At 41.4% G+C, this 24,657-nt stretch overlaps 1 protein-coding gene across 1 annotated transcript in view; it reads left to right on the top strand.

The window, feature by feature from the left end:
• The window catches only part of nrg3b (neuregulin 3b), a 169,938-nt gene that overhangs the window by 113,007 nt on the left and 32,274 nt on the right, over positions 1–24,657 (top strand). The gene's annotated exons all lie outside the window — the stretch shown is intronic.

Below are 24,657 nucleotides of genomic sequence, written 5' to 3'. Positions count from 1 at the left end.
AATTCACCCGCCCACCTTACCCCCCCCCCTAAAGTTGACAGCCCGCTGGCGTTTTGCACTGAAATGTAAAGCTTCTCACTCATTTGTATCTGTCTGGAAAGGTATCAGCGAAGAAACAAACGATTCCCCTCACAAAAACCAAAGGTGTTTTCTTTCTTCTTTTTTTTCTGTTGATATGCATTGAGCCACATGCCGTTTCGTCAACCCTTCTGATAGCAGTTCGGGCACAAATTAATGACACCAGTGAGGCCCCTTCAGAAACCACAGATGTTCGGTGACTCGACTTTAAACATTCATGTGTTCCTGAAACAATTTTCTCTGTCTAATCCGAGGACGTTAGCAGCGGCGTAAATTATTCATTAGCAGGTTGTCTGCCAGTGAAAGGAAGGTTGCGGAAAAAAGCAAGAGATCAGTCACGTTGGGCATGCGGGCACATTAGCACACGGTAATAAACATGCAGAAGGTAACTTCGCATGCATGCGATTTAAGTCAAGCAGAACCAGACCAACGTTACATCTAGAGTTGAAACATAAATCGCATGGTGTTATTACCTGGCCAGAAATGATTGGTTGATTGTTCCATGTGGTTTGCTTGAAAATGTAAAGATTTAAATGATGAATTAATCAGTAAATCATGCACTTACAAAAACACTACGTGTGCCATTAAGGCATTGATTGTTTCATGCAGTTTATTATAATTGTCCTCCCCATTTCACAATGATTTATCATTCAATTTGGATTTGAGCTTAAGCTTGGTCTTATTCTGTATTTAATTTTCTAATCTTTTTTTTACATTTGTGTGTAATTACTTCTTTTTAACAGCACTGCACAACACTTAAAAGATGCTTTTCTTTAGAATATGTAGTTCATGATTACACACATAGAGCTTCTATACACATATACATTTTGATGACAAAAAATATTTAGACTGGGTTTACACGATTTATTCATCATGGGGCACTGTACTCTTTGAAATTTATTCAGCATGCATTGTTGATTTCCAAATTAACCAATAGTCCAGCAAACATGAATTAATTCAACAACAATAATAACAAATAAATATTATACTTGTTGCTTGAGCTGTACAAAATGTGAATTCTGTTTTCCTGCTGTGGTCAGCGGTGCCGTTTTCGAGTTCATGTGAGAAAAAATGGATTGTCACGGTTCGTCCATAAATTGTTAAACGTATACAACATTAATCTGGCATCTTTCCGGCTTTTTCCAGACAAATGGTGGTTTCTCGGCCCGTCTGTTTTCAATGCTTCTCGGGTCGTTCACTGGCACTTTGGGCGGAGTGCCATGCATGTCCAAGTGACTGAGGAGTTGGCTTTCATAGTGCAGGCTGGCAAGAGGATGTGTTAGAGTGCTGATAAGAGCAACCTGGGGACCCCCCCCCCCTTCACATTGAGTTGATGGAGGGTGTGTGTGGGTGTGTGTGTGTGTCACCTCCAGGATAAGAGAAGTTATCTCCGGACTTGCTTGTGTTCTCACCGCAGGACCAAATTAGTAAAATAAACAAGTGTTAGTTAGTGATAAAAATCAAGCTCGGACCGAAAGATGTGTAACAAATAATAAGGTTTCTAGTTTTCTCATTTCCCCCCACATCCTCCAGCCTTCGGTGTATGTGGACCGAGTCCTGATTGTATTTGGAAACTTTGGTTCTCGCCACTTCATCTTACCTGCGAAATCAGACCCTGTTAAACTAATTATTTTGTATTACACATTAATCACTTTTTCTTCCTTCCTTTCTTTTCTTTTTTTTGTTTGTTTATTCTGGCATTGGGACAATACAAGCTGTTATACTCAATTTAAATTGCCATGTCGTTTTCTAACAATTTCCCCGGCAGCTGTTCTCAGAAATGACTTTTGAGTCAAGATTGTTTCTCTCTCTCTCTACTGGTCGGTTTGGTCCAGAATGCAATACGCTTGACTTAGTCAGGTGCACGGGCAATCAGTTCACCGGGTCTTTAATATGCGGCACTGCATTTGCATAATTATATCATTGGTTATCACTTGTGCTGTGTGGATCATAGAGTTGCCATGGTAACTTCACATATACGCAATAATTAACAGGTCACAGATTTTCCAAGGTGGGGTTGCTGTTATAGTTGTTCCATTGTCAACAGAATGACCATGTGTCGTGCACAAGGAAAGCGAGACATATGGCGTAGTAAATATTCAGATTTGTGATTAAGTGATCCAGCTCATATAACCCTGTGACAGTTGTGTGAACTCTTGACATGTCAGTGTGATGTTAACCCAGTTCATTTGAACTATTTTACTCTCCACTGTGCAGCGGGATATGTTGGGTCATCTGAATTATCTCAAAGGAGAAGCATTATTTGCTTGCATCGCATTAAGCGACGTTAACCCGTGAAAAATCGCTTCACTACTTAAATGGGGTTTAATCTACTTTCATGCCACCGATCCGTAAGGTTTCAAACCACGCCAGAGGGATCCCCCGTTTGCATCTATTAATCTGATCATTAGCAGCTCCGAAAATTTAACATTGCTAATTTGTACAGAGCTCATTTACATTTACTCACGTGTAACGTTGATCAAGCCCTTAACACTTTCCTGTGGCTAACCTACTTATAATATCTGATCTTTCTCTGATGTACTACTTTGTACTACTTTCAGCATCTGCACTGTTGACAGGTTACAATAAGATTAATACCTTACAAATATTAGCACAAAAATAATGAAACATTTTGCGACACGTGGTCATTCTAAGCCATTGTTTATATCCAACACGACCCTGCAGGCTTGTGGATGCACAGTTGCAATACTGGTGTACTGGCATTAAAAATACTTTTAATATTGAATACATAATCAATAGAAAACAGAAGGAAACAGTAATCATCGTGCAATTATCACTGACCTATTTAATTACCATCCATAATTAGCCATTGCGTCTTTAGAGTGTCATCGCAGATACCCCCCCCCCCCCCCCCCCCCCCCCCCTTGAACATAAAGACTACAACTACGATAATTAAATCGTCTATATTTACTACGGTTACACAATAAAGGAAACGTACCAGCTTCCATTACTCAGCATAGATCTTGGACAGTGGAGGCAGGTTTTAGGTGCCTGAGGGATTTACGTATCAGCTGTGCAAACAGTGTTGCAGGCTATCTATTAGCAGCCCAACAGTGTTAATGATGTGTGCAGCCTGTGTGCGTCGTCTGAGACTTTGTTTGGATCACGGCAAAACAGCAAGGTTAGATATGTCCACGTTAGTTATCAAAAATGTTCAATAAATCATTTCTGTACAACCAAGTACGTAATTTTATGTGGCGGTACACACAGTACATAATCAGTGATGTAACTCTCAATGTAGACGTGTACAGTATATAGCGTGTTTTCTCTGTTTGCTTTACCGTATCACTGTGGTTACATGTTCCTGTATTTCCGCCTTGAGCTCTCTCCTTTCTCAGTATCCTGACCCCTTGGCAGGAAACAAATGATTAAAGAAACCTGTTCACACTGTGCGGCAGCAGGCTCCAGTGGCACAGGTTGGAAAATGAACTGTAGGTGGAAGGAGTAGAAGATATGTGAGGTTCATTTTGTGCCTTTGGAACCGGCATGAGTCAACCATGTGTCCCCAATCTGCTGCAGCTACTGTCTGGTCAGTGGTATAAGTGGGAGACTGGTTTGTGGTTGTGCTGTTCACTCGTACAAGTTAACACTGCTTATATGCAGGTTAAAAGCCAAATGATTAAACGAGACATTCTAGGCTTTTTCAGTTTTTTTCCCTTTTTCTCTAGTGTGTTGTTCAGGTTTTTTGTGTATGTAAAAGGTCTGCAAAGTAAATAAAAAAAATAAAAAAAATCTGTGGTGAGCTCCTCCCCCCGACAGAAAAGTCCGGCCGACACTTCCATACTGTAAAGCATGACTAACGGCTAGTCTGACATACCCCCAACAAAGACAGGTACAGCGAGATCTGAGGCCGGCTGGCCAATTAAAGCAGACAGGAGAGCCTTAAAAGACAGGAGCTAAAACCAAGCGTTTCCGACTGAGGCCGAAAAGAGGAGCTGCAGAAATGGACATTATGAGGAAACTGATGTGCTTACTGAACATTAGAGCATGTAAACCTTCTTAAGTAACAACCCAAATTAAAATCATGAACCTGATTACGAGCATAATACGTCTTCTTTAAAACATACTGACCCACTGCGTTATGCTGTAGCTATTCAGAGCCATAAAGTGGACGCACATAAATGAATTAAATTAAAAATGAACCACTTCAAAGGTGCACATGAGAGTTAAAGAGAAAAGAGATTGCAAAACTCAATAACAGGAGGAGGTTGACGCATTCAGAAGTCCTGACGTAAAATGAATGCGTCACTGAAAAGCCCCAGACAACCAGACACAACCCCAAATGTTAATTTTCCTGACAGCAGTACTTAAAGCAGTGGCACTGAATAAAGTTTCTGTATTTGTGAGTTTTAATGCAACAAATCACAGGACAATTCCTGAGCTTACACTGGTGCTGATGATATTTTCTGGCCTAGAAGTGCTGTTCAAGTAATATTCCTCTTAATAATTCAATTACAGTACGCCCGCTGTGCTTTTTATTTTTCATCTGCAGCATGTAGCGCAGTGATTTCAAAGAAAAACAGGAGGGAGAGATCACAGATTAAGTCAACCCTGAGAAATGGAAACCATGCCAGAAACACAGTCAGCGCTACCCAAAACTCCTCTGTGGAGAGTTACATGGGCCTGGTGGACCACCAAAGAGCTGTGAAAATGATGCCGAATGAAAGATCGAAATGCGAATCATTGTAGTGGATACATATATTTCTTTTCACTGATAATTATATGCGTTCAGCTACTTAACCAAATGGGTTTGTAGCCTCAAATGTAATCAAACTGCGAGTTAAAAGTGGATGAAAAATAAAAAATTTTGTGAGCCTGTGACTTTTAGCACCACCAGCTGTCAAAACCTTGACTTATAGCCTGTGAAATATCTGGGTTGATTTTAAAATTATGTTTACATATTTATGTCCCACAGATGATGATTACTGGTGCCTTTTTGCGATCCTGTGATGTTTCCCGTGATGAAAAATAAACACAATTTATCATATCTGAATACACAAATACATCATTTACTACATTTAAATTCTAACACAACGTCCGAAGTACCTGGTTGGTTAGTTGGTTTATCCTCTAAATACCTGCAAATATATTCCCATTTCCATCAGCGTTATATTGCATGAGGTGTTAATTAGCTGACATGCTAAAACAAGATGGTAAGCCTGGTGTAAATCATACCTGCTTAACAGTGACATCTCAGTATAGGCATTGGGAGCGAGGTACAATAATGACATTAGGATTTAGCCCAAAGCACCCCTCTGTGTGACTCTTGTTTTATTTTTATGGCTCGAGTGTGTATTTTATTCTCAAGAGTATCATCAAACTGCAGCAGGGAGAAATATTCATGGTAATATATTGTTAACATAATATCCGTATGTCATTCTTAAAAATATTACATGATCCTACTGGCGGAACTGATCACATATCAGTCACCAGATCACTCTGACTAAGATAAGATAAGATGTGCCTTTATTGACCCTCCGTTGGGCAAAATTTATAATTGACACAGCAGCCAGGGGTGCAGCAGCACAAGGGGAAAATGTAATAGGAAATAGAATAAGAATAGCAATAGACTATTCATACATCCATCAAGAGATATGCTGTCATTTAAGAGCTATGCTCATAACAATTATTACATAACAATACTTTTAACAGATTACCAAAAAAACTCAGCTGTGTATGTGACTGTCTCTTTTTATTTAGGCCACATAATTCCCCAGAGCAGACACTGCAGAATACCTATGTGAAGTGCAAAAATGTCTTTGAGCATTGTAAAAGGCACTATATAAATGAAATGTATTGTTATTGTTGCTAAATTTGAGGCCTGAACCTCCGGGATGTCACCTGCTTTTGGGTAATCTCCACCCGCATACATCCTGTGGTGCTTAACAACGGCATTGGTGCATTGACTCTGCTGAAGATGAGTGCTTCTGAATACAAACCTAATGAAGTCGATCAGTCAGACTGATGGCAAGTGGTTGAACCAAAAGACTGAATGACTCCATTTCACCACAAATTAACTTCTCGGAAGCTGTGAACACAAATCACAAATTGGTGATACAATGTATAAGGGTGTTAGAAGCAGTTTATTAATTAGCATCTATTAGCCCACTAATTAGCTTGTAGTGTCCAAGAGAATTGAGGCATTTGTCTTTCTCGGGGCCTGACCTTTGTCTAATGCTAATGTGACAGTTCGAAGTCCCGATCTCAATCTTCCACACAGAGCAGTGGGAAACTGTGGAAAATAACCTCATTACATCAAATATTTCCCAAACTCCCATTCGAGAACAAAGCAAATCAACTGTTAGATAACGCATGTTTATATGATCTCAGCACACAGATGCACTACTAAAGTTGTGTTGCACGACTCCCGGGTGTGTGCACAAGCTTGGATGTACTAGATGAAGTCGATTTTTGTTTTTCACCCTTTGTACATTATCATCACTCATTGTAAAACACTGCAGCCTAAATAATGGCAACATATAGTCGGAGATAAGTGAAACAGCTGTCTTTTCGTATGGGATCTATTACATTTTACACACTCAAAACTCTTTATATTCATGGCAGTGTTGTTAATTAAAGTCGTGTGAAATCTGCCATGAGCTGGAAGTTCAGTACATCCATTCAGGAAAATGTAATATGCAGAAATATGCATCACACCCTACAACCAGCAGAGGATCTGCTATCCACAAGGCAGAGCCTGCAGCCGATTTCACCACATCTTACTCAAAGTGTGCGCATTTGCTCTTTTCTTTCAATTTGACGAGAACAGCGGTCATGATAGCAGCGCTGAATGTCAACGAGCGGGGAAAACCGTGTTCTGAAGTTCCTGAGCAGAGGGCGCCCTCGGGGTGCAGATCAGCCACGTGACAAGGTGCCGTGACTCATTTCCAGCTCGCTGGCATTAACGAGCAGTGCCCTTTCTGCTGGCAAGCGCAGTGTGGGAGCAGGCAAGCTGGCTTGACAGTGCGATAAGAAGGAGGGAGTGAGAAGGCTCCTGCTGCTTTCATCAAAGGGAAGTCAAGAGTGGAATACATTCACCGGCGCAGTTCTGCTCAGATAATTGCCTTGATAAAACTCATTCTTTGTTATGTTTGCTTACCTGTTTAACCGAGGCTGTCATGCAAGGAATAGCATGGTTGGATACTCCCGGAGATAATCACGCGTTTCATGCGATATGAATTTTTGTTGGCCTTCTTGCGAATACTTTAACCTACTTTAAATCTAACTTTCTGTTTGGTACCTCGTACTGCCAAAGTTGTCTTCAACTCAAAACTATAGACATTATTTTATCTGCTTGGTGAATGGAATTTGCTCATTAACATGATTGTGGACCTCTGCGAGTTAAGTTACATATAAGCTATTTTACCATATGCGCTTTATCTGTGAATGGTGTGATAGTTTGACACAGTACCAACTCCTATTTGTAGTGTATATGTTACAAACTATTCTTTGTCTGTGAGGGGTGTTTTAGCAAATAAAGCATTTCAGTATAATTTTTCATGCATATCTATCATTACATATATAAAACTTTAAAGATTTCATTAACAATGCTTGGTGGAGAAAGTTTTTCCTATGAAGCGAAGGTTTCTCTCTCACTACCTGGCGAATCTGCAATTTTAGTGTTATTCCATCAAGGTGCAAGACCACCTGGCTTTTAAAGGGAATGGGAGATGGTACTCTGATTGGTTTATTGCAGTTTACGCCCACACATTAAGAGACTAAGTACAGCCATATTGAACCATGTCCACGGCAAAGCAAGCGCCATGTGCCGTAGACCAAGTGCTTCGATTGTTGAAACAGTGCCCTTAGATTTTCTTTGGGCCAAATGCACTACCACTTATAAAGCAGGAAAAGTGCATTACTAAGCGATATATGATAAATAGATATCTATCACAGACCAAACAAGAGAAGAAACCCCCACTCTTGGAAATGCTGCTAATAAGCTCAGACATTTGGCCGACCTTTGTTCCAGCAGGTGAAAATACCCGTGCCAGAGATGTGGGTTAACAGAGTTAAAACAGGGACGGTTATCCTTGAACACTCCATGATGTAATCACATCACCGATGCCACTTCGAAGTAGAAAGGACAGATTTAAGGTTCTCTTCCTAATTCAGCAGATGTGTGATCACTTATCCCGAAATCAGACATGGTCATGCATGGAGGATTGCTGGTCTCGCAGCAGGAAAAAAACCTTGATTTTCCTTCATCTTCACGTAAAATGGTTATTTACCGGCTGCAATGAAATTGATTTTGCAGATGTGATGTTATTTCAGTGGCAACAGAAGTGATTAGGATTCTTGCATGTACCCACACACACACACACACCCAAGGAGATTTGGGCTCCAGGCATAGCTAATCAGCAGTGTGTAAGAATGTAATTAGTAGCTACAGCAGCACCTCACATGCAAAATGAACCAGTTGTAGGAAAAACTAATTGTGCGTAATGTTGAGTTACGGCTTTATGCCACCAATATGAAATACTTTTAGCCTTCAACTTATATTTGCTTTATTTTATCATCCTTCACTAGTTCATGTTCATTTGGCTTGTTTGTAATGTACCATTTCAGTGTTTTTGTTATTTTTATTTGTCCTCATTATTGTAACTAGAAAGAGCAAGCCAAGTGACTGCTGTGAATTGACACATCTTGGATTCCAAATGAAAGGTTTGTCTCCGCCAAGACGACTACAATTGAAGATTTTTACCACTCCACTGTGCAGCACTGGTGACTATAGTTGCAAGCCTGTAGGAGCAGTAGCATGTAGGGCATCCGGCACAACAGATTAATGAAGGCTTTAGAGCTTTTTTATCTAACTTTAACAAACAATAAAAATACTGTCTGCAGCAGCAAGGGCAAACAAGGATGCACTTGGTGAGGAGGTGGAAATGAATAATTTAGGACCATCAAAGATAGATAGACGGATGGATAGAGAGATCAAGTACAGAAATGAAAGGTGTTATCCTTAAGATTTAAATTGTTGTTGATACTGCAACACCTGTGGTAATAGCCAAGTGAAGTTAGATGCTACAGCACACACTCTCTGGGCAGCTTCTATATGAGAAATACTTGTGTATCTGTTTACAGTTCACCCACACAAACTCAGCAGTTGGTTTCGCTTAACGGCAAACACTGCTTTACCATTGCTGTTAGGGCTGCCACAGATATTGCAATACCATGTTACGCCACTACGTCACACCCACCGCAAAATCAAACCAACTACCACACCACTGCAAAATTTTACTCAAAATACCAGATCTGTAACATAGTGTTTGGGGCCATTGCTTCATTTTAGAGCTGTGTGCAGCGCTCTTTGCCTCTCTCTCGCTCTCTCTCGCTCTCTCTGTTTCCCTCGAACACCATCTGTCAGCAGGCAGGCAGACCTCAGTTTATCTGTCAGAGCATACTGTGTGACAATTATTTATGTATTTGTATTAATGGCGGTTTCCATTATCAATGTCTTTACCAATTTTTGCAGCTAGAAAAAAACCTCATTACTGGGACAGCTCACTTGTTGCTTAACTCCGCTGGGGGGTGTACAAGACGATGTTTGTCCATCTGCATTTCTGATTAACAAATTCAGCCCGTGACAAATACACTATGCCTCCTCTGGCTGCTTGGTAATAAAAGCCATCCTATGTTGAACAGTTTTAATGTGAAACTGCAACAGTAGGGAGTGTTCAATTTGCATTAAGGTTTACTCGATTCGTCTCTGACACAGTGCAGTGTAAAGAGTGTGAACAGCAAACAGCAACGCTGTTACTAATGAGATAAAATCGTGCTGGAGTGCATGTTGGATCTTTTCCTATGAGACCCTACCACCTAGGCAGGGAATCATACATACATAATCTAATGCAATATATAATATATGTTGTTTTTTTTAATTAGAAACAGAAGTACTTAATGGCTAGTTTTATTTAGTTCTCGATTTCTCTGCAACAATTTCTAAATTTTTCATTCATTCATTCTTACATTGATTACATGTTCTCCTCCATAGTACCTGTGACAACGTGTAAACAGAGCAAACATCTGTAATATCAACCATAATTCTCCACTCGAAGCATGTTAGCAGGCAGCACAGCTGACTGGTGACAATGCTATCAGTGTATGTCAGCTGGCTATTGAGTTGCAAAATGTTTCTCCCTTTGAGCATGATTCACCGTGCATGGGGAAATCTAATTAGCCACCATCATTGGAGTTGGAGCTTGACTGACATTGATGCACTCCACATTGACGGTTTCTCTCTTATAATTCCCAGTCTCACCCACCCTTCATTTTCATTTCTTTTGCCAATCACTTTCATGTTCATCCGTTTAGCCGTGATTCTAAAGTGTGACACAGATGGATAAACTGAATCTAACCAAAGGCTAAACGTGGAAGCATATCCACTGACAACTACATAGTTGGAGCTCTGCTTGCCTCAGACAGATGCTTATTTTAGCTTTGAACAGCTAAACAAATGATGTAAGAATCATCTGGATGAATGTCCCACTCGTCTCCCTACCACCTGTGCAGCCGACTACTTTATCTACAATTATTTTACACTCATTTCACTACAGATTGGCCTAAATCTGCTGCCAGCCACCCACCAGGTCCAAGTATAGTACCTTACCTCCACCCTTTACTGTATTGAAATTAATGTAAAAAATACAATCCAGCAAGTTAAAAAGACCCCACTGACCAAGCTGCATGGGAGCAAGGGTAATTAAAGGAAAAAGAGGTCATCTATTTCTAAATGCTACATTTTCTCGGACAGGCTGTAGGCTACATCTCGTCTTCTGCTAGCAATAACAGCAAAACTGGGGGGATTGAATAAGATTTTGATCAATACCAATTCAAAACTGTCCACGAGTTAAAAAATAGCCTTTGCTCACATGAAAAACTCACCAATAGGTAAATCATAAAATATTGGTGTATTTACAGGGTGTGTAGTAAATATAGATCACTGTCAACGCAGAAAATCTATACGGTTGACATCTGCAGTGAGACTGTGAGGTTATTTCTCCAGCTCAATTCTCTTCTAATTAGCATCGCAGCTATAACTTTGGTCTGCCGCCTCATTTTTCATTTCTAAATGTGAAATCCATTCCTTAAATCTTTTAGGGGGGGATTTTGTTTTTGCACAGCCTCAGGACTATATTTGTTTTGTGTTCCAGCTGGATCACACGGCTCAGATTTGTGCTGTGTCAAAGCGTTGACCTGCTTAGGGAGGCAAATTTTATCTCGCAAGTTTTAATATTACAGCTATAAACTATTTATCCGGGATCTGGGTTTTACAAATATGATCAGAATGCCAAATGAACTCTAAGCACATTGTTCGAGTGGGAATTAGAAGTATGTAATGTCTCTTAATTTTTTCATTTTCTTGAGCAGAACATATGCACAAGAAATTAAAAGTTAAAACAAGTGGCTCCTTTAGAGGGCACTCAAGTGGCTTCTTTAGAACACTTTTAAATCAATCTACAGAGCTGTGGTATAATTTGAAAAATCATCACGAAGAAAGGATATTACCCAATGATGTGCATGCTGAATACAAGTCCAATTTGATATGTGCCTATTTCCGTAACAAAGATTAAATGATAATATACAGTTTAATACTGGCAAAATTAATTTACACCAGCACAAACCTACATTTGAAGAATTTAATGGACACTTAACTGCCCGAAAATAATTATTGTCGAGCATGGCAGAAATACAACAGATGATTCACAGACTTTTCCATTGTTCCAAGATGTTTCATTCTTGTGGCAGCTTCACACTGTCAGTAACGTTTTTCCGTTGCGAACGCTCCTAAAGGTCTCAGTTTTTAATAAACACAGTTTTCACTGTACGGCTGCAGAAATCAATCATTTGAGGCTGACAGTATTTCCCATTTGCATCCATCATTATTTCAGCAACCTCATGTGTGAAAGACAAACAAAGGAGAAAAAGAAAATCCAGGTCCCTGTTCATTTATAGCTGAAAACATTGATGATGCACTCAGCGGCATCATACTGTGAGATATTGTACAGACAATTATGAAGACAAAAGGCGCAATATGAGTTTAATGGCAGATTTCAAGCCAGGCCTGGATGACAGTGTATTGCATAGCGGCGTCTGCCTGCAGGGTAAAGAATTGTGGCCATGTATTCAAGGCTGGTTGGCTGAGGCAGTCGGATAGATCACAATGGGAGCAATCTCTTCTTTCCCCCGGACACTTGTTTGGGTTTCTGTTTTAGAGCAGTGTAACTGTTCCACTCATCTCTATCAGAGCACACTCCTCTAAACCGCTCGCGCTCGTAGGCAGCTGGCAGAAGTGAACATACCACACTGACACGCACAGGAGGCAGCGTAGCTCTGTGCAGCCAGTCACTTAAAGATCTACCCTGTCCTCTCTAGAACACACACGCACAGGCGTGCACAATACTTATTACATTGTGCTTCAGTGTGAGAGTAGTTACAGAGGACCCTAATCCATCTTTTACAGCTGATACTGAAGCTGAGCCAGAGGGTTTGGCTTCAAGTCAGTTCATCTACAGACAAAGCTCTGCCTCGACTGTGTTGTACACTCTTTGTGTAATTTGTAATGGTGTGTGTATGAGAGTGTGCGTTTGTAAGTATAGGTTCCATCAGCATTCAGCAAAGATTCGAACTCAATCATGCTGAATGTAGCCGACGGGATTACGGTTGCAGAGGCAGATGTCAGCAGCATCCAAAACATTTGGGCACAAAAGGCAGCACTGTCCTCTTTGCTTTCAGCAAATCATTTTCAAAAACCTAAAACTGCAGTGACCCCACTCAGCAGTGGGTGGGCAGACAGAAAAGTTAACTCGACTCGACCCCTCTGATGAGCTCCCGATATTAATAATACACAATCAAAAAAAATAAAACACCAGGAGCCACGTGGCGGCGTGGCTTTTGCACTCTGTTATGCATCACAGAGCAGAATGATCCATAATACATAAAAAAAACAGAGCCAGATTTGTACTATGTGGGGCAAGACGAGAGGCAGGGAAATGGGCATAACTAATATCATTGTTGTTTGTGGAGAAAAATACAACATTATCCTGTGCACATGACAGTAGCACTCTGTTTACAGTGTCAGCGTTTTTTCACCCACTTCTGATGTCTTTTAGTTCATCATGTTTATAGTATTGATTAAAAGTGTGAATGTTCATGAGGTGCAGTGGTTAACCACAAACAGGAAAGTTATGAATCGGCATATTTCGGCCAGGATTTTTCAACTTTAATATTTGTATTGTCATTTTTGCTTGAACGGCATCCTTGAAAACATTTGTGTTGTGTTGGTTTACTGTTCACTTAAATTTTGCAAAATCCGTTACTGAAGTTTTGGTTTGTCACACAGCAATTCCCACTGTTCAAGTTTGACATTTTAAATTGAGTTTACCTCAAATTTACTTCTAATATTACATTACAATTCCGTTATTATTCTGTTACATATCAGCCAATCACGTGGCAGCAGTGCGGCACACTGTCAATGTTCACTATCAGCTTATCAACTAATTAATTAATTAATTAATACATTTTTAATTTAGATTTTTATTATTCATTTGTAATAATTTTTTTTGTTTGCAGTTGTGCTGCCTGTGTTAGAAAATAGTGAGAAATGACCTCCACAGTTTATCAAAGTCCGAGGAGATGTCCTCAAATCTTTTGTTTTGGCCAACCAACAGTTAACAAAAAAAAAGTTACTTCCTGTAATTTACAGTGAGATTAACTCCTTACATTTGTGGGTGAAAGCAGCTGTGTGCTGCTGCAAGATTCTCATACAAAAATAATGTTATCTCAAAAGAAGGTCAGATGCTGGAGGTGGATGTTTTTATTGCTGCTCAGGAGACAGAAAATGACAGTGTTCCAGCAAATGTTCATACTTTGTGTCAAGTGTCAGTCAAGTGCACTGTAAAAAAAGTACAAACATGAACATCAGTATCCCACCCCACAGTGTCGCGTCCTATGATCACAGTATAATCATGATTTAATGGCGATGCCCTCTCCTTTAAGACTAAATTGCTGGTCTACGGAAGAAGAAAAACGGTAATGTAGAGGTGTCTGCATTTCCAGCTACGCTTATGTACAAACTGAAGCGCATGTTTAGATAGAGGTCAATCTTTGACAGTTTGTCTACGGCACCATTACTTTTCATATTGAAAGAGAATGCAAGCGAATAGAGATGAATAAAGGCTGATGACGGAGAGCAAGCAAATAATTACCACCATTTCATGCTCATACGGAAGACAGGTTTTTATTTACATTTACAAATGACTCTGAAATGACGGAACTCATGGACCCCCCCCCCCCCCCCCCCCTAGATTTGTATAATTAAAGCATGTAGAGCAAATGCATGTAAAACGTACATGAGTTCTCTTCTCATCGCACACTTTAAAAACCATTCAGGATTTCAATGAACATGAGTCATGTTTCCTTCATAGAGCAAGTGAGCGATCTGGAATGTTCTGAGAGGTTCGCCAGCTCAAAGATGAAAAGCCTTTTACACAATGGCTCTGGACGCCATTGTGATGTTACATACATCTCCACTTACCCATTGCCAGGAGGAGGTGAATTATTCACATCACTCTCGCTCCCGCTGTGGTGATGTAATCCGCCGCACCTACTGCAAGTTCTTGGCACCTTTTGGTAAAGTTGAGTCAAACTGGCTGTTTACAAATAAACATGACAAATCAATCACTTGTGAGTATTGAGTTATGTCAGGACTGTATTTTATTTTAATCTGTTATCATGGATCCACAGTTGAACTTGATTACTTTTTGATGTGCACAGTGAATAATACCAGAGAGGAGAAGCTTTTACGCACCTCGTTGACAAGCAGGAGCTCTGGTGGTGTTCTCCCACTCTGGCCATCTTTCTTTATCACAGTTTACATCTTTGGACTTCTCGAGGTACAGTTCAAACACCCCTGCTAAATTCGTAATGCACCCGGATCATAGGGGAGGCAGCCAAGTCGGTGCTGCGGCTGTCTGGCGCCGGCAGTTGCTCGCGAAATGAGAGGTCTGATGAATCATGAAAGTCCTAGAAATGTCTCTGGCAATTCAGGAAGATATTGTTTTGATGGCTCCCATAACTTTGTTGGCCTCTCTAAAATTTGTCGGGATGAGCTCGGTCAAAATATTAAGGCAGTTAGCTCTCTCATCGTCTTAGAAAGCCCAAATTACCACACTGACAAATACAGTTAAAATCATCTGTGTTCGGAAACATTAAGCACAAAGTCACAGAACAATAACCACAGGCAGAATTACACTATGCATAATAGCGTAGTTACTGCAGCTACAACCTTAACATCTGTAGATAAATGTGTTCTTTAACATGAGGCTGTAAACCGGTGTCATTATCCTCCCTTAGTCCGATTTCAATGAGCAGCCTATCATATGAAGAGCAGTGAGGAATGATGCATCAGACTGAAGTGATGCTCACGGATGAAAGTCCTTAATGGAGAAATGCCCATTCAAAATGTGCTCATCTCATTGATAGTTGAATAATGTATTCAATGATCTAATCATCATCATCAACTAATTTTCAAATCACTGCTGTGTTATGACATTAGATACCTGATCTGAAAACACTGCGCCGCACCCACATGCACTAATGTCCCAATTGATTAGGTACATCTCGATACAACTGATGTAGAATAACACAACAAGCCACGCAATATGTTCCCTGCATGAGGATTCTAAAGTAGATTCATTAAACCTGCGTGTGTCGTAAGCCGTTTCAGGCATTAACTTGAACTGGGTCCGGACATGTTTCCGTCGCTTGCCTTTCACATGCAACGAACGCAGCAGGAGATTGGCCGAGTCAAATGTGTTCACATCAACAGGACATGGCGATAATTCCAGCGTATTTGTTGACAGGCATCACTCGTTTGTTGTGAATTCCGATGTCTGAATTCAGACATTGCCTGAAAGTTTTACTTGGGGGCTGGCAGGGAAAGTTCAGAATGTCCTCGAGTCCTCCCCAATACCCAAAAGTTTGAAGTCGGTATGGTGAGCGATTGTCGAGCGAAATTGTCAGAGATTTATCCATTCATAGACAGAGCCCTGTGTATCCTTGTCACTTGAGGGTGTTAAGATTTCTGTGAAGCTTAATGACGCTTAATTTCATTTCATTTGTCCAAACTTAAGTCCGGAAAAAAAAAATGCCGTCAGTTTTCAAATACCAGAAATGGAAAAGTCATCAGGATATGTAAATAATAATAATAATGATTTTATTTATGGCCACCAATCCTGGCACTCAAGGACACCTTACAGTTATAACAAGCCCCCCCAAAAAATACAATTTAAAACGGGGAAAAAGAGCTAAAACAAACGCATTTTAAAATAATAATAAAATGAAACTAACAAAGCAACATGTCCATGAATTTGATGGCGAGTGGAGTATGTTTGTGGTAACACTGATGGAGTTGCTCTTGGCTATGTGGATTATACAATATGGTTAGCAGAAACACAACGCTAATTCCAACACAGCTGGGGTGAAGCGCGGTAATAGCTGTGTATTTTACGAAGAATATAAGCTGTTGATTCTTTTTGATGATGTTTAGCAAGTCTTCTGCACACACACACACACACACACACACACACACACACGCGCCAGATGATCCTCATAAATAGACTTGATGGATGATAATGTTATTTACCCCTCATGTGCTGTGTGGGTGCTTATATGAAGAGATTCGAAGAAGAAAGAAAATGCATCAGAAAATGTCTCTCTTTTTTTCCCCCTAACAGCAAAGATAATGTTTTTTTTAATCATCTTTTAATCCAGTAAGGTTGTACACAAGCCATTTTTTTTTTACGGTTAACCTCTAAATTATTGATTTCTAGAAGTAGAAAGGAAAAAATAATGAAGTCCGTTAGCACAAGGTTACATGCAGGGGTTAATAGTGCACCATGTATGTCTGGTGTTGTTCCTGGTTAGAAGTGCAAATCTTATGAATATTTAACATCTGTGGACTGCTGCGAAAATCCATCCTTCTTCTTCAAGAGCGGCGCTTAAAGTATTATTCCCCTTCAAAAATAGAAAAGAATTTTCTCAGACTGCCGGTATTTTTATTCCCGTGCTATTGTGTACGCACGTGCACACACATACACACACACACACTCCCAGAGAGAGGGAAAGGCAAAAAGAAATCTCTGATGATGAAGAGGAATACATCCCCTTCAGCCGCAGCACCCCACCCTCTCTCTCTGACTGTGTCCGTCTCCCCTCACCCCTTTTCTTCCCCTCCGTTATCTCTAGTCCTTTGAAACAGCACCTGTTACAGACTCGCGGCTTCGGGAGCGCCGTCATGATGTAGTGCGCGCTCCCGCGCGATACAGTGCCAGCTCCCACTTTAACATTCAGCCCCGCTGATGTGCAAGGCAAACAAGCCGGGACGTCTTCGTCCCACCGCGAGCTTTAACGACGCCTTTGAGCACCGCCGATGGGGAACGTCGGACCAGGACGTCGCGTGCCGCGCTGTTCTTTGTGCCGTACGTCAGCTGGAATAGTTTTTTCATTTTGTGCGGTTAGTTCAGATTACATTTGATGGTGAGGTTTGTGTTCGGGTGGGTTTTATCTTGACGAATGACAGTAAAAGGAAGAAAAAAATAAACAGGCTGCCGCGGCCTTGTTTACTGTCTCAGCTGATGAAAATGTAATGATCCCTGCAGCAAAATGGGGACATTGAAAGCAGCAATTATACCAGGGTGCAGCTCAAGAAAATGCAATATACCGTAAACACTATTTACCAGCGTCACTAAATGTATTCAGGATAAGATCCAAAAACTAAGGACACACTGTAAAAGACAGTATAAACGGATTTTTCTCACAGTGTATTTGTTACAACTGTTAAAAATAAGCTCTTTTGTTCTAGATCTCAGTTTATGTCACTCTCTATGTCTGTAGCAAATGCACAGCGCCCTGGAGTGGTCATAGCCCCAACAAGAAGGAAAAAAAACGATATATTGAAGCTATTCGTCACCACGTTTTGTGCACGCGTCAAGTGTATAGAGAGCCAGCTCAACGGACCAGCCTTTTTCCCCAAAAGGTCAAACCAGCCACCCCTAAATTTGAAGTGCACACATATTCTGACCTTTATGGTAAATGTGTTATGGTAAACGGCCCATAGCGAGCTGAGACGCAGGGCTAGAGAGTTTATTATGTCATTTCTCTCACTTTGCCGAGACAAGTGCTGCAGTATTTATGAAAGGCGCACAAAACAGGAACATGTTTTGTTTTTCACACCTTCCCCGCTCTTCAGATTGCTACAATTTCCTTGTTGGATTGTCACAAAATGGATGCTGAAAAGACGGTTTATGTGTCAGAGCAGGTTGAAACCTATGAAAACGCAATGACTAAAATTGTAATGGTAAGCCCAAGGTCAATTTAATTTGCGATGATGTTGAAGTTGTGGTGTAGCTGAAGGACTCGAACGCCACCTTAGTCATTGCGCCACAGATTCAGTGACGGGCTTCATATTGCTTTCAGTATTTTCATCGGGGTTCTTTTGCTGCATAGAAATGAGTGGAATGCGTCATTCAAAAGGTAAATTGTGTGAGATGGCAGGTTAAGTCCATGCACAAGTTTCCGTGTTTCCGTGTATTTGGTTTAGAGTTTGTCTTAACACCTCATTTTGATATCTGTAAACTGTAATCTGTCGCATAACTTCGTCATCTGCAAACATATAGCATTTTCAGCACACAATGTAGTAAAATGATCTCTTTACCACTTCTCCACAGCTCCATATAATTGAAATGTGTTTATTAATCTACTGTCATCAAAGTCATTTAGTGTAAGTGCCAATTATTTAACTTCTGCTTATATTCTCATGTTCTCAGTTATTTCAACAGAAAAGTTCCTCGGTGACAGCCGTCCCTCTGGCGTCTTTTTGGCGTAGCTTTTAAAGTTGCGAACACGGACCCATCCTTGCAGCCGCATATCACTCGCGTATGTAAACAGCTCGCACATAGTAACAGGCATCCATCAAACTTCGCGCAAGGTATAAATCATGTCCACGCTACCTTCCCTGCCGCACTGCTGCCGAAGACAGATAGGAATATGTATGGCTTACGTGATAAAGGAGGAAGACTGTCTTTATTGGAGGCATTTTGGCCTTGATTTGTGTGTGTGTGTGTGTGTGTGTGTGTGTGTGTGTGTGTGTGTGTGTGTGTGTGTGTGTGTGTGTGTGTGTGTGTGTGTGTGTGTGTGTGTGTGTGTGTGTGTGTGTGTGTGTGTGTGTGTGTGTGTGTGTGTGTGTGTGTGTGTGTGTGTGTGTGTGTGTGTGTGTTTAACCATCTAGCAATCTAGCCAGATTTCAACCAACTCCCAGCCTATTCTTCCCTCAAAGCCCATCAATAACAATGAGTGAAGTGTCAACCGCTGATTAGGCTTTGATATTGAGAGCGATGCACGGACGACTGTGTACGTGTATATGCATGCATTTGTGTGTGTGTGTGTGTGTGTGTGTGTGTGTGTTATGTGTGCATTTCTTCTCATGAAACCAATTAGATCACGGGATGTCTACTTTTTCTCCTTCTCATAAAAAAAGTGGATTTTGAGTTAGTCACCCTGACCTTCCCAGTGGTGAAAATTAGTCTGCGGTGGAAAGCGAACGCAGCCCAAAAGCAACGGGGTGCCCTCGGCTTCCTCCTATGCTGTACTTGATAAAATAGGTGTGTATCATTGACCTACAGCAGCTGCTCAAACGTTAAAATACCAGAGCAATTCAGCGACCGCACACAATGAACGGAATTTATTTCAATAATCAGCGGTTAACATAATGCCATGTTGCATCTACGCTTCCCCATGCATATGCAAATCATGATTTTATTATGCATGACTTGTAGGTCAAGTTATGGAGATTAGGGGGTAACGCCCAATCCAGTAATACTTAACAACATCAACCGCACCAGTTGGCATGCCATATGAAATGTGGCAGCGAGTCAAAAGACGGTGCATTGTGATAAATGTGTCCGCCGCTGCCAAATAATGATTGCCTCTGACAGTGAGATTGGTGAAAGTCGTTTTCAACAAGTCAGGTAATGAAGGGAAATCGTTTTCAGTCCAAGATCGCTGCATGTCTGATTATTTGCAGAAACATTCTGTGAACTCCCCGATCATCGCTGCGCGTAGATGAGATGAAGTGCCAAGGTTTGTAGCAAGCGGCGTCTCTTCCTCTTTGGTTTAGCATTGCTGTGTCTTTGTATTTATGCCTGCATAAAAAGTTATTAATTTCATTTTTGGCACGAACAACAAGCGCTCCAAAGCTGGTGATAGAGAAATGCTCAGGGCGAGTCAGCTTTAGTTGTACATACTGTATTTCGTTGAGATAAATCAAGACATGCTGCTCGAGAGCTTTTCATATTTATCGACCAAGGCTGTGCCTGTGCTTAACTCTTTCTTTTTTTTTAAGTGGCGTAGCCACACTATTGAACTCTAAAGGAAGTCAAATGTTTCGAATCAGGGATGGGATTTTCAAAGCAACGACTGCACATGTCGCTTTCGAAAACCATTTTGCCCTCGAACATAAGAATATAGGAATATATACAGTCTTTTTTAAGTAACACTATGTTATGTATTTTAATGACATATAAGTCAATTTCTTAGCCCTTTTGGAATAGCAGAATTTAAAGGAACATGTATTCATTCACCCTAACCTATTTTATATCCAGAAACAAAAGACAAAACAAGGCATTTCTACTTATCTATTTCATAGTTCCTCAACTCTTCAGATGCTTCTGGACGGGTCACAGTTGGGATTCAACTAAATTACTTTAGTAATTAAATAACCCCTCAACAATCCCCATTTAGCATCAGCTCTGGTGCCCAGGTGTTATGGATTTAGGTGTTAATATCTCCATCAACACCCCATTCTTTTCATTTTTTCCTTAAAGGAACAGTTCAACATTTGGGCATATATGCGGTTTCTGGCTGAGAGTTGAATGAGAAGATTGGTACCAATCCCATGTCTGCACCAAGTGACAACCCACCGTGACGAGCCTCGAGTTTAGCATTTTGGCCAGCGCCATCTTGGTTTTAGTAGTGAAGGTCAGGATGACACTGACTGAGAGCTTGAGGGATACCCATTGGACGGTACTAGCTGTCAATCACAATCTAAGTTTCAGGCACTTCCTCATTGGCCAATGTCCAGGATGAACTTTGAACTTTAGCTTAAATTTCCAAGTTGAGTAATTAATTCTCTCCAACTCTCTTGTGAAACCTTGGCTGTATTTCACCAACCGAGGGCCACTATAAGCTGCGCAGCAGAATTGCATGTGTCTTTAAGATGGGTTGTCAACACACGCTGGTAAGAGTGAGGGATTAAGCCCCTTTGAAACACTGTAATTTACAATTTATCCTGCATCAATGACAACGAGATATTTTGCATCCACGAGCAAGTTGCGAGCCTGCTCAGCACTGCAGGAGCAATTTCCACTTCCAGCAAGCTGTAGTACATCCCCCCCCCGTGCCTCATCACTTACGCCTCATATGGATTTATTTCACAGGACATGTGGCAGCTAATATGGTTGGGCGTGAGAGGCTAAATGAAAAGTTTGGTCGACTCGACGCGTTCCCTTCCCTTCGCTCCTCCTTGAACCTCCCGGGCCTCCCCTCGCACTCAAACTGTCCTTTATTTCTCTTCACGCTAATTAACAGGCAGGATGGTAATTAGTCAGGAGGCAGTGATCCCCACCCCTCCGTCATCCGCCAGATTCAGAGGTGTGTTCTCTCCGTGACTGGAACATGTGTTAAAAGCAGCTGGGGTAGCTCCGGGGCCGCGAGGGGAAAAACATGCTCCCAGTCTATAGCTGCTGTTCGTACACATAGTGGCTGTAGGAAATAAACACACACACCGATGGAAGCTGGCATGTGTGCTCCAGCCCCCCCCCCCCCCCCCCACACACACACACACTCATCTGGGTGCACTGTGAGATATGTATCCCCTTTTGAAACGCGCCAACGCAAACACATAAACGCGAGGCTCTTGTTCTCCCGTTTTTTTTCTCCCCTCACTGGAGATACACACCCAAACACACACTCAAAAGCGCGTCATTATCTCATATTGTTTATCAACTATTCAGGCATCCGACGCCGTGTACACACAAACACATTTACAAAGCATTGTTTGCATCTCATTGAGGGGCGGCGGAGCTCGTCTCACGGAGATGGTAGGGAGGGAGAGATGGAGACATAGACAAACAGAAAAAAGCGAGGCCCAGACGTAAACAGATTGCCAGACAGGCTCTCTGCCTTGAGCTTTGTGATTCGGAATACTAACAAGGCATCGCCGCTCACGCCCAGGGAGAGAAGGTGCGAGGCGCTGTAGGGCAGAGCGAGGTGATTGGAGGGGAGGATCGATTAACCCTTGAGATCTGACTGGCTGCCTCGGGAGCCTCCCCGCCTGTTGCGGCGCAGTCATTGGCTGTTTGACTGAGGTTTGGCACACTGACAAAAAAAGAAAAAAGAAAAAAGGACAGCGCATGTGCTTTTCTCGTCAGTCTTCAGCTGGGAACATAGGGGTGCCCAAAGTTTGTTTCTGGTCACCCGGAACGTGTCAGCATCAGCAACAGGAACATTAGTCAAAGCTAAAGGTTCCCAGTCTGCTTTGATATGCATTTGACAGTTTTCCCGAACAAAAAGTCGATTCCGACTCGCAATTTTAACATTGGCTGTAAGATGAATGCGTGTGTCAATACTCCGCCCCTCTCCCCCGTGGCCCTGACTTAATTTCTTGCATACAAAAGCAGTTTGAATTTGGTAACTCATCTAATATCTTTGCATCAGTCATTTGGACTGTTATTTTGCATAAATCCATTTCAATGTGCTGTAAATGTTTGTTCTGATTTAATGGTCCGTCTCTATATGGGGATCAATGATTAACTCCTCAACGGATGTTCAGTTTAAGGATTGCCGAGCCTGAGTCTCGGGTATCGGGTCCGATAGTGTGCTCATCACGGAAACCACTCCGATGCTACGGCACCTGATAAACCACCAGGGCCGCTTGCCGATCACTGCGAATGGCACAGAGGTTTCAAAAGCTTCTTTTTGTTTAACGTACGCTGTTTAGCACATCCATCATCTCCATCAAGTTGTTGTTGTTGCTTGTTTGTTTTTACATCTTTCAAGTTAACTCTCTTAAAAAATTGGCCGTAATGAGTAGTTTCCAAAAATAAGCTCATAACAATGAGGAAAACCACTCAAAGGGTAACAGCTTGAATTGTTGAATGTTTTTCTTTTATTTTAACCTTGCACTTTACTTTTGTTTTGCATTGTAAATTGCATTGCATCGATTAAAATGCAAGGCACAACCTCCCTCGTGCTCCTCCGCCCACCATCGCCGAGGCAGGTTCCTTCGGAGCAGGCCTCAAAAAACTTCTCTAAGCATGCACAAATCTGAAAAAAAATAGACCCCTATTGAAAATGGTAAGGCAGCTGTATTAGCGGTACCATTACCTTTGAGCCAGCGTGAAGTTATCGGGAGCAACTTTTTATTTTATTGTCATCAGCTTTGCACTTCCGTGCTGCATTTTAGAGCAAACAGACGAGATAACAGACTGCGCACGTTGAGCCGAAACTGCAGCTTGAGATGTAAAATCAGAACGGAAATATGACAATCTATCGCAGTTTTCACCCGGATCCGGGCCCTAACCAACAACCTGCGATCTCCACCGCTGCTCAGTTCGTTTTACGGGGCTCACTTGTTGTTGGCGGCGTTGCTGTTTTGTCATTTTCATCTTCATTTTTCCCCTTCGAGCCAAGCCGAGTAAGAATGAATGGTTCTGTTTTTGCCCGTCACATTACCCCGTTCCCGGGATCTGTGACGCAGGTGGAAATGTGGAGTGGACAGATATTGACGGACAACGACGGAGTGCAAGTAATGAGTCATTGGCCAGTGGAATAAAGAAAATATGGACATTTCTGACACATCGCTCACTCATGTACACGTTTGTCTTGAGAGAGACACATCACAGCAGAATGCCCCAATTGTCTCCCGTAAGCCGGGAAGGAGCAGAGGGATGGATCAGCCCACTGAATGTGGTGACAGTGTTGAAGATAGGGAGAAAAAAAAAATGCTTAAGTCCTCTTTGAGAAAAAAAATAATTTAAAAAAACCGATTGGGGATGGTGCCGAACTGCGACTGAGTCCTGAGGAAAACAGCTTCAAACTTTTATTGGTGTGTGAATTTTATTTATTTTTCATTTTGCCCAAGACTTTTGTTGTTCTATTATACAGGGATTGGAAAAATGCCTCGTCATTAACAAGAGTCATAGGCGGATTTGACTGATTGGTGTGGCCCGTTTTGCAATTTTGAGTTCATTTTCAAATGTCAGTAATGTGATTTAAAGCACGGCTTCAAGGCTGGACTGAGTCGGAAAAAAAAAACACCCACAAAAAAACCCGACATCAACACATCTTCTACACCGAAACCGTTCGCCTGGTTTTTACGTTGTGGCTGATCAATTTGAAATCATCCTAACGAAGAATTCTCTCATTTAAAAAAAAAAAAAAAAAATCAAATTTGAAAACTAATTCTGAGACAGCCCAGACTTCAGATGTCATATCTTCAGC

This window comes from Scophthalmus maximus, chromosome 16 (genome assembly GCF_022379125.1).
Source record: "Scophthalmus maximus strain ysfricsl-2021 chromosome 16, ASM2237912v1, whole genome shotgun sequence".
NCBI classification, from domain to species: Eukaryota; Metazoa; Chordata; class Actinopteri; order Pleuronectiformes; family Scophthalmidae; genus Scophthalmus; species Scophthalmus maximus.
The sequence above is the reverse complement of the archived record's forward strand: the minus strand, read 5'-3'. Positions and strand labels throughout refer to the sequence as shown.